Raw genomic sequence first — 18,777 nt, 5'->3', positions numbered from 1 at the left:
AGACCGAATCCATTCACCTTCAGGTTTATATACATACACACATAGGCCTACACACCGAGGTCTATATTTCAGTGTATATTATGCTGGACCGTATAAGCACCTTTAGGGCCTATGCATTATGAATGACTTGTATGACCCAACATCCGAAGGGATCACTGAGAAGAATTGAGGCCCACAAAATCCGTTTTGGTAATGGCACTTCTCTTGGAAAGTTAACAAGTTCATGAAATTTTGTTGGTAACACTAATAGCTTGTTTTCAACTCTCTCATGGATGTTAGAAAAAAAAAACTTCAACATTACTTGCGAATTTATCGGTCGCCTATGCCCTCAGTCGCGACAGTCGAAGAACTATTGTTCTTTGTTCAAATACGTTTGTTTTTGCTTGAATCGAACATTATAGTTGGATTTTTTTTTCCTGGGGGTGTTTTTCAAACAGATGAAAAAAAAAATCAAGAACTGATATACGCAGCCATATCAAAATTACCTTGATATGTCATTGTTATTGCCCAAGAGAGGAAAAACCCGTGTTATTGAATAACTCAAAAGATTTGCATCCATTTTTTTTTTCGTTGTCCCTCGTTTGAAATTAATTCAATGAACATTCATTGTCTACGAGAGAAGACGCTCCGTCGTCATTGGCGTCTCAGCTATACCTTATAATTTCTCTCATTTTCAGGAGGAACGTATCGTGTAAGTCAAAAACTAGTCTGCGTTATTTCCGCCTCAACTACACGCAGTTGCGTCGGAAGGCGTCGGGTGTACGGCACGCAGCTCCCTACCACCATCGCCAGCGCCGTATCGCGGCCCTGCTTCGCCGCCAGACCCCTAGCGAGCAACCAATTTAGCTCACTGCTGCGAGTCGGTTATTTTCGGGGTGAGCCCTGATAGCAGCACAAAGACATAGGCCCTCTCTTTCTAATGTTTTCTCTCTTCTACCTTCCGAAAACCTCACCACACGTCCGACGGGTATCGACGCCAGAGTGCGGGCTTACTAGAGATGTCTCCAGCCCGTGGTCTAAGCCGGTGAGGACGTATACCCTATCATGCAGCTACCATAATTGTCCCACACACAAAAAAAAAGAAAAAAAAATCAGAGTAAAAGAGCGTCTCACATTTTCGTGTCTTCAAGAAGCCGAGGTAAATAGACAGACAGATAGCTACAGATAGATACAGATAGATGGATAGATAGATAAATGGATGAATAGATAGATGGATAGATATAGAGATGGAAAGATAGAGAGAAGGGGGGGGGGGGTAGACAGTATCTAAAAGAGGGAGAAAAGGAGCTATCTGGTAGCTAATCTGGGAGGTTTACGGCGAGGTCTTTCTAACGGCCCAACCTCGGGCGCCTACCCCGCAGGGCACTCGCAGCAAGAAAGGTCGGAGTGGCTAGTAATTGGTCAGAGAATTTGATTTTTTTTTCCATCGCGAGAATTTATTTCTGCATGAGACTTCTTGGAAATATTCCGGCATAATTATCATATCACGATGGAACGGGTCAGGCAGATGAAACCCTCACAAAAGAAGGACTTTTTTTTTTCTATCACGATTGTAGAGAAACGTCTTCATGTATTACAATAAATATACATTCCTGCCTATCCCGGTATAGTCGTCCTCGCAATGTGCAAACATACAGACCTAATCTGTGCTGCGCTGTCCCGATCCATATACTTTAATTTGTCAATATATCGCTTATGATAGTCCATTTACTGTTTAATTGTTTAGTCCTAGTATCTGGGAACATCCTTTATAGAAGGATCTTTGAATACGTCGCCCATTGACATAAGCACACAACCCTAATATCGAGAATCTCCTCTCATCTTGAAAATGTAATGTATATATTCGACAGCCTAAAACTTGCTATTTATATACATAATACACACCCTGATACATAGGACAATTTTATCACAATCATGTGTATCAACGATCTGCACGTTTTTATTACTTTATCACCAGTTAGGTCTAATAGGGAATGACTGACATCAGATGAGCATTAGAAACATTAGAAAAGAGAAACATTAGAAAAGAGAAACATTAGAAACGCTAGCATTATAGAGCAATGCATCCTGTATAAAAGTGGAATAGAAAGTGAGAAATAATCTCTTACATTTCAACGTATGAGTCGGATTCTCAGAAGTTCGGAAATTAGAGCTAAGTCATGTAAGTCGACACAGCGTAATATTTCGTGATTCACTCACACATGGCGAAAATTCAATCACCGGAGCTCAACTATCTTGTGCCAACCTAGCTGCAGCAACTCAAAGCAAATACAATTCAAATGGCTGTTAAAGACGGTAGCTTTAAATCACAAATCATAGTTAGGACTGGCGATTAGGATTACTTTTCACAGCTTCATTGGAACTGACCATGCCAGCTCGTAAGGATTGACGATAAAGTGTTCAAGGTAAGAGATCATGAGAAAAGGTTCGCACAAAGCAGTACGAATCTAAATCTGTAAAAGCAACAACAACAAAACTTTTTTTCTCCTCGATGCAAATTAATCTGACAGTCATTACCATCAACTATCTATTTATTTTGTCAAGGAAATAACACAAATTATTCAGCTCAAATGATTTGAGTTTACTTCTTAAGTACCGGAAAACTTTTTTCTTTGTTTGAATTTCTAATTACTTCGGTGACATCTATTTGCTCTTTCCTAGATGGGGGGCTTTCAATAAAAGATTGAAAGAAATTGAATCTTTCCACACAAAATAGAATGGCCCCAATTTTTTAAATTATCGTTTTTAAAGCAATTCATCCAAAATAGTCATGTCGTACAGGAATTACTGACGTTCCAAGCACCAGCAGACAAACAGCGCAGTGTTGTCTTTCACTGGCACGTCAGTCACACATTTTGAGTACCAAGTGTGTACGAGATTCTGTTGCACTTTTGTATACGTTAATCAAAACTGACATTATTCTTTGCTTCTGTTATTTAACAACAATTTGATTTATCTATTGACCAGTCATCTTCTTATCTTCGTCATTCACAACTCTCATGACTTTAAAAGTTGCTATGACTCCTCCTTTTAAAAGAAAACTCCACTCCATTCTGAATTGAACATTGAAGCTGACAATGCTTGTTAATGTTTCACGTGTTCTTCAGTGCAGTAATTTCTGTCAGAGTCACATGTGCAACGGGAAAGAAATGTTTCTCGTATTGCATCATCTTTCTCCCATTTGCTTGCACACAAATGTGCAAGACATTGTTTATTGTTATTATTATTGTCATTTTTTTTACGTGGACTTAACAATGAACAATTAAATTCAGCACATTCAATCAGGCTAGGTAGTGACTTCTAATACGTAAAGGGCAGGAGGTAATAGCTTAAGTGGTAGAAAATATAAAACAAATCTGAAGAAGACAATAATTCTGTGCCATTTCTATGTATGTACAAACCAGCCAATGCCAGCTGTAGACCTGTTAGGCGATGACATCTTTGCTCTTGCAGCTTTGCATTATTGTGTGATCATGATTTTTATCACTGCTTCTTCAAAAAAGCTTTGAATAAGCTTTGAATTATGTAATTTTTCTTGTTTTCTTTGTCTCATTTTGATGGAACTGTAGTTTGACTTCACTCTTCAACGGGGAACATGGAAAGAGTTTTCATTTCCCGTTGAGGAGATTCTAGGGGGCAAGAGTTTGTTTGACAGAAAGGGAAAGCAGCCTTTCGTCTAACGAAGAGCTGGGTACTACGTCACAATCACTCGTGTAATGCGAAGCTTTGGCTCGTGTAGTCATCATTTTAAGTAAGTGTCCATGTACTTCTTCTCAAGATATCGTGAAAAAAAGCACGCAACAAAGGTTATTGACTTTCAATAAACAAACCACGTTTTGCTCCGTATTCATTTATTTTTCTATCGTAAATATCAAATTGCCCGTGAGTTTGAGGTCTACAATAGCTTGCGTACTTTCATCTACTTCCGACTATCTTTAAGTCAGCACAGCGGGTTTCCTTAGAAGATTCCTGTTTATTCAGTACTGATCAAGAAAGTACTTTGTCCTTTATCCTCGGCAGTGGTTCTGTCGCGTGAGTAATTAACCAAAAGGTACCGGAATTCTACAACCGGAAACCAGCGTGCCTTCTCTTTCAGTCCTTCTCTCGAACTCTCCCAATCTCTCTCCCTCTCTTAACCCTTCTATAACCCACTTTCGTTCCCGGGTTCCCTGTTCCAACTTGTCACTTCCGAAATAACCTTTTTTTCTTCTTTTTCTTTCTTTCTTTCTTTCTTTCTTTCTTTCTTTCTTTCTTTCTTTCTTTCTTTCTTTCTTTCCTTTTGTAAGATCTGTTTTTCTGACTTCTGTCTACTGTTGGTCTTTTGAGTGACGGTTCGGTGAACTCGCGCTGCGAGTCCGCGGCTGGGCATCGAGCCCGTTTGACGAGGCCTGTGACGGAATCCGGCACGTGTTCACGGGAAAGGAGATTGGACGAGCCCCGCTCTCCGCTACGCGCGGTAATTGGTTTCCCACGCCTGACGGGACGGCGGGCAGTGGGAATCCGTCTCATTAAAAGCAGGCGGGTTGATTAAGCACTCATTAGGCCAAGATTGGAAAGTGCTCCGTAAGCACCCATCATCGCCGGGAACGGAATCATTTTATTCATTTGAATTCTTACTATTTTTCTTCGGTCGATGGTGGTAAACAGGAAGAATGCTCTTGCGCGACGAAACAAATAATCGCATTCTTTGACCTCGAGCACAGTCAAAAGATATCTGTCAGATGAGGAACGGCGAAGGGAGATAAATTTGGCGCATGCGTCCTTTACTTCTATCGCCTCACTCATGTACGCATAACATGTGTATAAATAACACAATTTCAATAGCAAGTGGACACAAATTCATGGATGTTTCCCTCTACCTGATTTTAATAACTTGGCATGGATGTGATAATCTTTAACGTACTTTCGTTTGGCATGGAACGTTAGAAGGACAGATCTCTTTGCGCTTTTAGAGGCAGATATTATAGAACATGTTACAGTGTGACATATTAGATGAGGTCGTTGAAAGGGAAGTATACAGTTGGCAATAAGTCTTTCCTCGGCATGACATCCCGATACCTTTTACGTTTCACTCAGCACAAGTCTTAGAAAAGTTCTGAGAGAGCAAACCACCTGCCGATTTACCAACAAAAAAACGAGGGATTTTGAAATATCGTCTCATTTGCTTGATGTGTCTAAGAAAGGGGAAAGAATTAAGTTCTGTACCACCTGACGCTATATCATTTGTTGTTTTTTTTCTGACCTGATTATTTTTGGTGTCAGCGGCAGAATTGCTTAACATTTAGTACTTTGTAGGTTTAGATGAAAGATGTCAATAAGCTTCAAGGAGGAGCAACATTTTATTGTACAACTTTCATTGTTTAATTCATATGGCCAGTTGAATGAATTTTGATTTCTTTATTAACAGAGTTATCTTCTATTTCAAATTTTGGATGTGTATTCATGTATGTTGTGTTCATGTATATGTCTTACTTATATAGTATTCTCTACTCGGGCAGAATAGAGACGATTCAGTCTATGGGCTGACGAATTACCTGATGTATGTACTTCTTCATTAGAAGAATAATAATCACCTGACTGATTAATTTTGAGGCAACCATGAAAGCCATATTATGTGATCTGCAAAGTGTCAAGCACATCTTTCCAGTGATTAACTTTTTCACTTCTATTTCTTTTCAAACCCTTCAATATGAGTTTGGTCTTTCCTCACTGCTTTTCTTCAAACTTAACAATATCATGTTTATGTTTCATGTTTATTTTGCACACGAGGTCACATGAACCGTATCATGGATTGAGGAATAAAGATTTACAAACAGTTTTCTCTCTTCCCACCGCACGTAAATATAACGAATTCTTACCATGGGTGTCTGTCCATCGGCACATCTGGTAGTAAGTATATCAAGGGGACAGACATCGCAAACTTTTCTGCTTACATTCTAACTGTCTTTTCATAAACACAGAAAGATAATGCTAACACAATTCTCTAATTCCGCTTGCCTCCCCTATGAAATGAAATTCTACCCATTAAAGTAGGTCTACAATGCCTGGTCACTTTCAGTTTTACTACGTCATCTTCTGTTCAGGGATGTCCGAGGCTTATCGCTGATGTGGAAGATAAAATCTGTCATACTATACTGCATGAGGTACACAGAAATATCGTCGGAAACAGAGCGTCTTGTATAGTATATCAGGGAAACAATGTTCGTGAAGATTTTGGACGAGATCTGGTTTTTTTTTTTATATCTGGAGGTTGCTCTTCGTATGCCTACTTGTTCTCATTACGCTATTGCAATTTTGCGCATGCGTGGCCTATGAATATGATTTCTACAGAGCTAGGGCATATATTTCTTATGCTTTTTTCGGTTACCTAAGCGTCAGTTTCAATTCAGTGTTGTCTATGCATCTTCACCCTTGAGCTAACTATTTGAAAAATAGAGAAGTTTACTTCGCTTGATTCACTTTCCGTCAATTGGCATCCGAGCTAAAGGAAGCGCGAATCTATACAACAAGGGGTGGGTCCAGTTCCGTGAGAGAGCCCGTCCAGCGGGAGTTGGTTGTCTACTCACGCTGAGCCACCGGCTAGTCGGGCCGGCAGGGACGCGAGGATTCCCGCTGGCTTCATTGGCTGTCAAGTTCGTACAAATGAAATGTTTCCGAAATAAAACACTGCCACGCAATCCTTATTCTTCCATTGTTAATCATCAAAACATCGTCTCAGCACTCCTCACTCCAGTCTGAATTGAGGCAATAAAAAGTAAAACAAAAACTAAAATTAGTGATGTTGCACATCATGAGCAAATAAGGCCGTCGATGTCAACATAGTTCGTTTGTATAGTGTGTGATTTTGCTTGCGGTATTTCATGATAAGCTGGCTAGCTATTGAACAGAATAAAACTTTATGTTTTGAAATTTTCCAACTCCCACATAAGTCATGATAGATAATTATAATGTTTTATATAAGACAAACCGTCAGTTCAGCTTCTATTTTCCTCACCCTTTCCAATATTGATTTGATATCAAACGTACATGAATAGGGCCTACAAAATTTTCACATAATTTTGACACTGTCTTTTACGCTACCTCATGTCTCTTTATTGACACCATATTTCGTTTTGCATTTATCATTTTGTCCACTTATACTCCTGTTATTATACTTCAGCTGTTGCAATGCACTTTAACTGCTCCTACAACTCCTACGTACTCTTATAGGCCACTATTACTAAGTCCAAATACTACTTCTCATACTACTATAATTATATACATCTACTTTTACTACTACTACAACTGCTATTACTACGCTACTACCACCACCACCACTACTACTGCTACTACTATAGTTATTAATGCAATTATTTTTCTTTTTCAAATGCTACTGCTTCAATGTGTATAAAAACAAAATCGAAACTTTTTCATCGAATGATAGTAGTATTTCCCAACGTCAACGTTTAATGTCACCGACAACTGTATCATTTGGCTATTCACGAAGTTTGGCTGAAGACCTTTCCTTCTATCACTTGACTATTGTTAGTGTACACACTTTATCATCATCGCCAAAAATTTTCTGAACATTTCATCTTTGTCCTCCCGACTTTCTCTCCTCCATGCATTATTTGGATTAATTTCTGCCATAAGATCATCATACTGTCATCATATTGCTCTGCTTGTCATTCGTTGACTTCTAAAATCTTCCTAGTGTGTATACTTCGGAAGAGAGAGTGCATTTTGCACTTGATATTCATGATAAGAATTGTTGATAATGATAATCTAATAATGATGATGATGTTGATATAACCATAACTATGATTATAATAATTGAGTAAACCATGAATTGATTGTCTATTTATTCATTGATGTATCTGTTACTGCAGGTAAAGCGGGAAATGTATGGAGAATGTCCGAATTGTTTATGATTATGGTGTGATGCTATAAGAACCTAACACTTAATGAATACATAAAGTGAAATATGTAGTAGGCCTGTCCAAAACACAACACCAGAAAGTTAAAATTAGCGGAAGCGTTTAGATAATGAAAGAATTTATCTGAAAAAGAAAATTCAACATCATTGTTGGAGTGATCATGGACCATCATATAAACAAAGTGTGTTACATTGTTTGTAAGCATGTCGGGTTATTGTTGGACAGAGTTGGACAGTATGTGGACAGAATAACTTTATTCAACCGTACTCTTTTATGTTTTATTAGAAGAATCATAAAGAATCATGTAATTCACACTGTTTACAAATGATTTGCATGATTGAAATAACAAAATTCCAGTTAGCGGAGGGAAAAAATAAAAGAAACTTAAAGTGAGAAAAAAAAACCAGAACATTCCAAATCAGATATTGTTCTAGAGCGAGGTTCCGAGATTAGAACAGTGAGCCCATTATAAGGTTCGCTACTGACCCCAACCCACAAAACAAGCGACCAATTAACAACCTCAAACTAACCGTCAACCTGACAAAAACAAGAGCACATTCAACCACATTAATTCTTATTTATCGGAGGTATGGGGAGCTAGAATTATCTCGATCATCTCTATTCACGGCAAAAGACGGCTGTTTGAGCAATATCATTCTAGGACCCAACTTAACGTTCTGCTCAATCGTTTAATGATTTTAAAATTGTATATATCTGAGTAGTAAAAAAAAATATAGTAGTTTTTGCTCTTGATTTGATATTAAACTGATTATCTCTGATACCTATAAGGATTATTTATCATTCTTAAAAGGGAATCCAGGACCAGAAAAATGTTAGTCTTATGGGGAAAAGTAAATTTTAAAGTCACAGCAGTGAAAATCGGACAAAAATTTAAAAAGTAACGAAACGGTATACTTGGTATTTTTGCTAATTTTCACATAACATTTCTTGAACTGAGATTAAAGCTCATCGCGACGTACCTTTCCAATAGAATTAAACATTCACTTGATTTCTGAACAAATGTAGATATATAATGGATGTATAAGAGTTTCTTTTATATGAATTAAGGCTCATATATTTTGCAAAGGATATCTAATAAGCATTAATTTTCTAAGCTAAGCAGTTTAACGATTTATATGTTTGATTTTGAAATCTATTTGTTTATGATGTAAATATTTGACAAGTAAATAAGATGTATTATGCGTTTGTGCTTTTGATCGCAGATAGTTTCTCGGGGTATAATAACCAATAGTTTGAGCCATTGTATATGCCTACATGTTTTTATCATTTCATTAAGTTAATTTTTAATGTTTCAGACATTGTTGATTTTCCTTTAAATGTAGGAGCCTACTTAATTCGTGAATTATTCTTTTGTATTGATGAATTAATTTATTCTTTCTTTCGTCATTTCGTTCATTTATTTCAACTGCCAAACACACGGTAACTGAACTGACATTGTCGATCTCTATAACAGAAATTTCGGTCAGCATACAGCGAAATTACCAAACCACGTGCCTTCTTGTCAAATTATAGTAAAGTTAAGATCCCTTGAGGAGCGTTGAACTACCAGGTTTTATGAAACCAAGTTCTCATGGTTGATATAGGTTACCGGTCATTCGCCCTCAAAACTTCCGTTCTTTCTTTAACACGTTACTCTAGAAAATGGACTATTGGCTCAAGTGTACTTTGCAACCTCTTAGATGTGCTTCCGCAAGTAGAAGAAATTGTTAAGGAAGGGATTTTCCATCAAGATTTGACCTATTTCCTCTCTTTTTCCCCTCAAGATGAACCACTTCGAAGAATAAAAACAAAATGAATTCTTTTTCTAACAGTGAATCGAGGTCACTGAGTTCTTTTTGTAAATTGATTTGTTTAGATTATATTGATTATTTAGGACAAAGTACTTCTTCTTTTCTTTTTCCAGAACGGAGAAATTGGGCTAATTTGAAGCCAGACCCAAACAGCGTTACACGCGAAAGTTTTCATACTTACATACAAAGAATGACCATGCCCAGTCGTGAAATTAAGCAGTTACAAAGTATAAAACCTATCAAACCTGAAAAGTTTGCATTGGTTGAGTCGAGAATTTAGCTTTAAACTTTTTCGAGATGCTTAGAAACCACTTTATGAAATGTTAAAGAGCATACAATTTTAAGAGGAATTCAAAGTTTATTTGATGAAAATCGGTTTGGATATCCGATGGCTTAGATGGCTTAAATGGCTTAAATATTCGAATCAAAGTAAAATAAAACGATCCTAATAAAAGGTGGGTCCCACATTTTTTGTGATCGCTTTGTTTTGAATATCTCAGCCACTGCAAAAACAAATTTTCATCAAATAAACTTTGAATTCCTCTTAGAATCGTATGTTCTTGCATATTTGAAGAAGGGTTTATCATCATATCCAAAACATCATCAAAAAAAAAAAAAAAAAAAAAAAAAACGTTGGAAACCTGAAGCCCTGTCTCAGCCCTGTACAGAAATTCGTCACCTACGAAAAAATCAGCATCATGACTCAAAAGTTTGTGATAAATCTCAGATTATCAGCTGGTCAGCATGTTTATCATGTTCTTGTTTTCTTGTTGCTATTTTTGCTTGCGGGATTTGGTAATGAGAAAGTGGAAGGGACAATGCACGCCATAACTGAAGACTTGAAAGGTCGTTGTCAGGAATCATGAAGGATATCATAAAACTGCATAACTCTAAGTAGCGTACCTTATCGGACGTCGAAGACTTGAATTCACTGCGTGTATTTTTCTATCAATGAAAATGTTTATTTTTATGGTCATTTCCTTACTTTTCTTAAAATGATCCAATCTACTGACTTAACTGTTCGCCTTTAATTCTTTATGTTGTATGCATTGAATGAAAAACATTTTAGCAGACCCAGAGAGAAACTAGAAAGACCTTCTTGGTATTTACAACCATGAAGATGATTTTATACACTTCAAGACACACCTAATACTGTACACAACGCACCGGATTTCAACTTTGAGTTCCAATTATATCTCGTTTCACGTTTGAACTCAGTATGTGAGCAGAATCCGTACCCCATGAGTATCTTATCTTAATAGTTCATCAGTCGCTCAATCTATAAAATGCCAAGTTTATCGGAGTTTCTTTTACCATGAGTCACTGAAAAAACAACTCCTCCCTCACCATCCCCCTCCTCTCTTTAACACAGATCTGTTTTTGAAGATAGCATCGTCCCGTGACTTCATCTCAAAATTAAAGAGCTAAACAATTGCAATCTCATCGGAAACTCTGTGGCGAGAACACTGAAATAATGGTGTTCTGACAACTTACTACTAACCTAAAACTTTACGATGATTGATTTGAGGCGTTTGTACCCATTGCTGTAGACGTTAATTGTATAGAGCCTACTTATCCTTTTCATGTATCCTTGAGTATGGCATGGTATCTTTTCTTTAGAATCATGTGACATCTAACAAAATCTATATCAATAGGCCTACGTTTAGATAAAGTAGGATCATTGTGTTTCTAAACCTAATCCGAAATGGAAAAAAAAGGAGTTCTTTACTCCGAAGGTTGCTTAGTCCGAAAACAAAATAATTGCGAAGGTTCCTTATTTACTTATAGAACGCACCTTCGTTTCATTTTTGGATTTACGAACCTTTTTTTTTTTCATTTTCGGATTAGCGAACTTTTGAAATAATGAACCTTATTCCATTGAAAAAATCACGAACCCGCCAAAACGCGTAACAGATGACCGATTAACGAACCCCTTTTGCATTTTAGGATAAACAAACATCTAGGTTTTCGGAATGTGTGTGTTTCGGAATAACGAACTTTCGTAATACCGAACATTACATAATTTTAGGATTAATGAACCTTTAGAATAACGAACATCATCCAACTCTACACACTTGTGAAAAGACGCAATTCCAGATCTCTCTGTTCTAAAGGTCTCTTTCACTCTCCCTCACACATTTTTTTCCCTTTTATTTAGATTTTAGGAGCTGGTTTGTTGACTTTTTACCATCTCGCCCGGACCTGGGTATCAAGCCATACCTCAGCACCCGTAATTATCAGATTGCAAACCGCCACGCATCCGACAGTCCTAGCGACAGATGACCGTCAGCGCCCGTAGAGGAAGCACACGCCGGCAAAAAACCACTGTCACCAACCGATACGCACCGCTTGACGCACTCCGATATCGTGTGATCGATACCTTAAGTTGCTGACTGATTCGAGAGTTTTTAACCTATTTTCTTTTCACAAAGCTGTCCCATTTTTAGCCGCCGTCGTTGTTCGTAAATAAGTAAACATTTGAAAAGGCAACAGTAGATAAGAACTGCGCAAATAAAATGCAACTATTGCAGTGCCAAAGAAAGGGGCTTCATGTAAAGAAAAGGTAACAATCCATTAGAGTTTGCTCGACTCAGTTATCACGAATTATATTTATTACCACAATGATACGAGAAATATGTTTCACGTTTGTTGAGTGAGGGCTCTGTGGCATAGCGGATATAGGGATCTGGAATCACAAGCAGGAGCCCCGCCCAGTGCGTGTATATATGTATATATATATATACCTCCTTGGTTTATCCTTGGACCAGATTTTTTTTTTGTGCTAAATAGCCCGCTTGACGCAGGTGTATATGAATGAATATCTAAACGGAAGAGGCTACCCTAAATGAGGTAGTGTTCTTATTATCGTTGCTATCATTCTGATTATTATTCCGTTGATGATTATTATCATTATTGTCATTACTATTCTTATTATTATTATTATTATTATTATTATTATTATTATTATTATCATTATTATTGCTATTATTTTCATCATCATTATGAGTTTACGTTGAAATTTTTACTTACATCGTCATTATCACAAGCACGTAACGACTTCTCAGTTTTTGTACGCTGGGTAGTAAAGAATATAAATATATGTACTCAAAATAAAGTACGAAGAAGGATTCCTCAGACTGCAATCTCAATTGTACAGGGAGGAGTAGCACATAACGCAGAGTCCAATTCTATATTTCTTTGTGAATCAGAGCACTCGTGAATTTTGCATCGAATTGTATCTTTTCTTCCAAAATTTTGAAGTCAATTTGTTAACCAGACACTGTATTTTTGACATTCCAGTACATTTTATGAATCAGTGGCGAGGTAAACCGTCATCTGACTCGTTATACGTCCACCCAGACATGGTGCAATATATGAGAGCATGAAACATATGATAAAGGCAATAAATGAGCTCACCTCTTTTTCCATTGTTGTTGGTCGAAAATACGCCGTTGTGAATCGCATTGTCCCACAGTCTGCAATGGGCGTAGGCCGCCGTATCCATGGTAACCGCAGTATGACTCTAAAGTTGGCGGGAAATATGTGCGGAGACAGCTGCCTGCTCGCATAGGCTCCACACATGCGTAACTCGGTGATCAGTCAGATTAAAGCGTTTCCTGTCGAAGTAAAAACCCATAAATATTGCCCTTTATCTCATGTAAACTTCGATTAAGCGATTCGTCAAATTCCTCTGTGTGTGATGTGTCCTAGCATTCCACACTAAATATGGAGAAAGAGGGGCATCGCTTCAAAATAGCGCCAGGGGAATAAAACCCTTGGGTAGTGTAACCGCGCGAGGGAGAAGAGAGTATTTTTTTTTAAATTCATGTTTGAGGCATGATTAAAATTGATCGGAACGATAGAAAATGGTGTGAAGATATTGTCTGACACAATAAACCCCAGCGTGTACAAAGCATACACTGAGATGATATAAACTACTGTTAAAGAGACTCTTACAATTCGAAGAAAAAAAAAATCTTTCCAAAAAGAGACATATGATAGGAGAAAACAATGTTTCCTATGATGATGTGGTCGATGAAAGTGTCACGAATGATACGTCTATTGTAGTAAACGACAATACCCACTCCAGCCGGATGTAATCGTAGAAAATGTATCGAGGCGTGAGATCCAGGTTGAAATCTAATCCACCAGCGTGGCGCACTCGAATTCACCAAGCAAAGACTGATGGGTATGCTTCTCTGTAGGCTGGGAGATTGTACGGCGAACATACACAAACGCCCGGAGCGACAACTCATGTTCGACTGGTTGCTTAGAGGACCAGCACCTCCCCCTATAGCGATTTCAACATTTATTTAATTTTTTCCTCCTTCTCCTTTGGATCGACGAGGAAAAAAAAACTCTCGGGTATCGCAAATCATATCTAAAAAGAGAGCAGCGCATCAGGCAGATCGGGGTTAAATTTGAAGCGTAAACGGCGGCGCGTTAAACTGTCGAATATGATTCCATTTATGCCTTTCACCGCGCGGTTCGGAACGGCCCCCGTGCGGACGCGCCAAAAGAGAGAAAGAGATAGAGAGAAAGAGAGCTAGAGAGAGAAAAGAAAAACATGATTGGCGAAGACGCGGCATATAGGGAGCAGGAAATAGAATAATTTGGCTATCTTAAACATCGTCAGCTGAGCTAAATGAGAGGTTGGTCCGCGGATGAAGAAGGGTTTCCGATTTGGTCGGCCTTCACGAGAAGTGCGATCGGACGACCTGGAAAAAATATATAATATATATCGGAAGATGACACATGTGCAGAAAAGAGCATCAACCTCTCCATGAGAATGATTAAGATTGTTTTTCGCATCCTTGTTATCACCTGAGGGGTAGTTACGAACAGTGAGCACACAGAAGTATTTTTTTAATCGTCAGGCAAGCTATTGACATTTATTTCCTTTTTGTCAACACGCCATCAAAAGATTGTCTGTGCCCTTTCAAAATTAAGAGGCATTATTTTACGTTGGTTCTAACTGTCTATGATTATCATTCGAGTTATGCCACGCTTGTTTTCCTAAAGGGAAACAGCACGTCACGGAGTTAGCTTCTACATCTGCAAATTGGCAACATGTCAACTCACTTCCATTAAATGCACCAGGTTGAACGCTGAGGTATGCCTATAAACCATCCCTCGATTAATCATTATCTACGTGACTGGCATCACTACTGTTTAAACTTTCCATGAGCGATATATCGACTACTCTATCGCCATTTTCGCACAGTGAGATAGCAAATAGCGGTCAAGTTGTAATAAGCAATCATGACAAAACGTACCATGGTAAATATGGCAGAAATGCTGAAACTCTGATATTGCTCATTCTCGTCATCATTATACTCACTGAAATGTCATCTTCCACCATACAGTCTATGCCTGAAAAGCAATAATCAATTCGTCTCGTCTCATCATTAGATGCTGTTCACCCTTTTCCCCTTTCATTTTGCTTTTCCCACGGTTACAACAACATTCTATCTTCTTGACAAGGTAGGCGTGGTCCCGTCAACTCAAATTGACGTCTGAAATGTTCATGCATCGGAGTGTAGGATGGCAGGTCGGGCTGAGAGAGATGCAAGGCTCTTCTGGTAATTGAAGGCATCAGTGGGATAAGGATGAGACATCTCCACCCCTCCCCCATCCCCATCCCCGATTGCGTTGTGATGGATAGATGTCACCATGGCAGCATCTCGATATAGACTTGAAAATGTTTAGTTTTCCCATGGAGGTTCTCTCTTCCAACTCTCTGGTTTCCTTGATAAGTAATTGTTGTGTGTGATAATATAATTGATAAAGTAAGTGTGTGTGTAGGTGTGTGTGTGTTTGTTTGTCTGTTGTTTGTTTGTTTGTTTGTTTGTTTGTTTGTTTGTTTTTGTTTTGTTTTGTTTTTTTTTTGCCAATATCAGCATTTCCACTACCATGACTACGTCATCGTCAAAAGAGAAAAACCCAACAGTAAGAAGTGCCTACGGGTAAAAATCAATCAACTCGTTTCAACCCTCCTTGCGTTTAGTTCCCATTATTCTTGTTTTGATGGATATCTTGTTTAATTTGACTTGACCAGGCTCGTTTCCAACCCATTCCTCATTTCTCACAATCCTTTAATATTTTTCGTTGTTTTCCTCTTAAACGTTGAAGGTAGCCCAAGCAATCTAACTCAATTCAAAATATCGGCTTTCCACATCATATGGAAACGCTCAGAGCTAGCCGATCTCCATGGAAAAGCGGCAAACCAGTTTAACATTGGATGGCTTACGACGTGAATCACAAGCTATGATATTTGAGTTTTTCTCATGCCGTGAGCAGTGAGTGTGAAATGTGGAAGTCTCTATTAAACTGAACGAAAATATCTCAATAAGAAACGCATGGAATATAAAAAAGCAAAAGTAAAAAGAAAGAGCGAAAGAGAATAATGATGTTGGGAGAAACATATAGGGAGAGAGATGGGGGAGGGGGTAACAAAAAAAGGAAGAAGAGAGAAAGAGGAAAGACATAATATGGATATATGCATTAACGATCATACCATTAGTTTGTGTGTCTTACAATTCATGTAAGGTTATGTTTTACCGACTTAATCAAACTTACAAGAGTGTAGATAATGTACAAAGACAATATCGTCTGTTGAGAATGATGATTGGGCGTTAAGTGGCCACCAAGCCCATAGTGTTCAAGACAACTTAATGCCCTTCTTATTCTCAACAGACGATATTTGAAAAATAGCACAAGAGAATTGCCAGAAATGTAGGGAAAAACATATGTTAATAATATATATATTTATAATTCATTATGTATATATATATATATATATATATATATATATATATATATATATATATATATATAGGGAATGAGAAGGGAGGGGGAAGGGAGAGAACAGGTTGAAAAAGATATTAAAAATATGGATAGACATTGGCCATCATGTTTTTAGCTCGTGGTTATTTCTATTCACGAAAGTATAGGTGTGTAGACTTGACCGATTTACTAAACATGCAAGAGTCTTTGTAAAAAGACAATATTTGATCAATGGCGCAATAGAATCGCATTGAAAATGGTCTTGATTGATTAATTCAACATTTTATTCAATTTATCACCCCTATGTCATGTCAATAATGTGAAAAATATCAACATGCATACATTCTAGGGGATGTTATTTCAAAACGAAGTGTTTCATTCGACCATCATACACTTTTTAAATTTCTTTAACTTTTTTTTTACATGTTTTTAATTATGCGAACTAAACAACTGTTCGTTGACTTTCATTCATTGCTTGACCAATCGAAAACACTTTTATTGGAACATTATTACCAGTTTCAGGACTTCCAGCTTTCATTCAGAAAAAAATGTAAGCCTCGATAATTTGATACTATACTGCTGTGGATTGATATATGAAATCATTTTTACGAGAGCTAAAATAATTCGCGTTATATTCTAATTGGCGTTACAGTGCAGTGGCATGTTGTGTTCAAGTTCACCACAGATTATCAGACAATCTAATAAGTATAGAAAGTGTAAATAAGTTTCATCAAAATCGGATATAAAACTCAATAGAGAAGGTTAGGGAATCTTGATGTAACTCGTTGCAATCTACGCATCATCCCATTCGATAAGGCACGTTTTCTTTACTGCACTAAATTGTTTTCAAAAATATATCCATAAATATCAATTTGCTGTACTAATTTGCTCAGCATAATCTCATTTTATCTAATTTTATTTAGATTGATTTATTAAGAACTAACCTGTTTCACGAAAACATAAAGGGTGCATTATTTCTCTTTAGCCCGACATAAATGAAATCCATGATTAAGGTAAATGAATGATTATTGGGCAGTACTGTTGTATAGATTGAAGATATTTCACAAATATCTGCATGCACAAATCATTCACAATGATATGGTATGTCGTGCTCACACAAGATAGGCTAGAAAAGTTGTGCAAGGTGCAGTGCTTACGTTTCGTGGACGGGCGTTGCCCACGCAATTGCAATTTGTTTTATGCCTCAACGTGATCACATTTTGACGAAGTATCTGGGTCGAAAGCGTTCGAATTGAGTCGTTATGACGTAAGTGACAGATATACGTGAAATCAATCGTGTCAGCTAGTAATATTTTTAGGCATTGGTGGCTTATGAGATCAACGCGGCCCGAAAATCTGGATAGCGAAGCATTGATGGAACGTGATAATGAGTGACACGACTCAGAAAAAGTGTCCATAATCACAATGATTTAAATAGTTATTGTTATTTCAGAATTGCTAGAATTACATTCACTATATCTTTTGTCATCATAATCATTACCATGATTAATCATCATCCTCATTTTCATCACCACATTCATCATCATTATCATCATTGTCACCGTTGCCATCAATAATGAGTGAAAAAATGACGGAAAGCAGACAGGGTAGAAGTAGGAGGAGTAGAAAGAGCAGCATCTGTTGTAGCAGTTTATCGAATATGATAATAATGATAGCGATAACCATAATAGCACGACTTAAATCATTAATGCCAATCCATCATCATCGTCACCATCATCATCACCACCGTCATTACCATCATCATCATCATCACCTTTCTATCATCAGCATCATCATCACCATCACCATCATCATCATCATCACCACCATCACCATCATCATTCCCATCACCATCATCATCATCACTGACCACCACCATCACCATCATCATCATCATCATCACCATCATCGCCATCATCGCCATCGTCATCATCATTAGCACCAGCAGCAGAAGCAGCGTTCTTATAGTGTCAGTGTTGCAGCGCAGCACTAAATCAATTGTACAGTTTAATAAATTACGTACTTTGGCGATAAAAATTGGCTGTAGAAATAGACGAAACTGAGACAGCAGGATCAGTACTGCTTTTGGCCTGTGAATGATTCCTTCTACGATTTCTTGAAGTGACAGGACGTTGCGAAAGTGGCGTTGATGTTCTTCATGTGGCCAAAAACATTTTCTCTAATTGCTACCACAAAATCTAGCATCTCCTCCGCGATTGAACTTCCTCTTCGGATCGACGTTCACTTCCACCTCTGAATCAATG

Source organism: Diadema antillarum, unplaced genomic scaffold (genome assembly GCF_040938485.1).
Source record: "Diadema antillarum isolate AM-2024a unplaced genomic scaffold, OU_Dant_1.0 seq00000367_RagTag, whole genome shotgun sequence".
Taxonomy (NCBI): domain Eukaryota; kingdom Metazoa; phylum Echinodermata; class Echinoidea; order Diadematoida; family Diadematidae; genus Diadema; species Diadema antillarum.
This window is presented reverse-complemented; position numbering follows the sequence as displayed.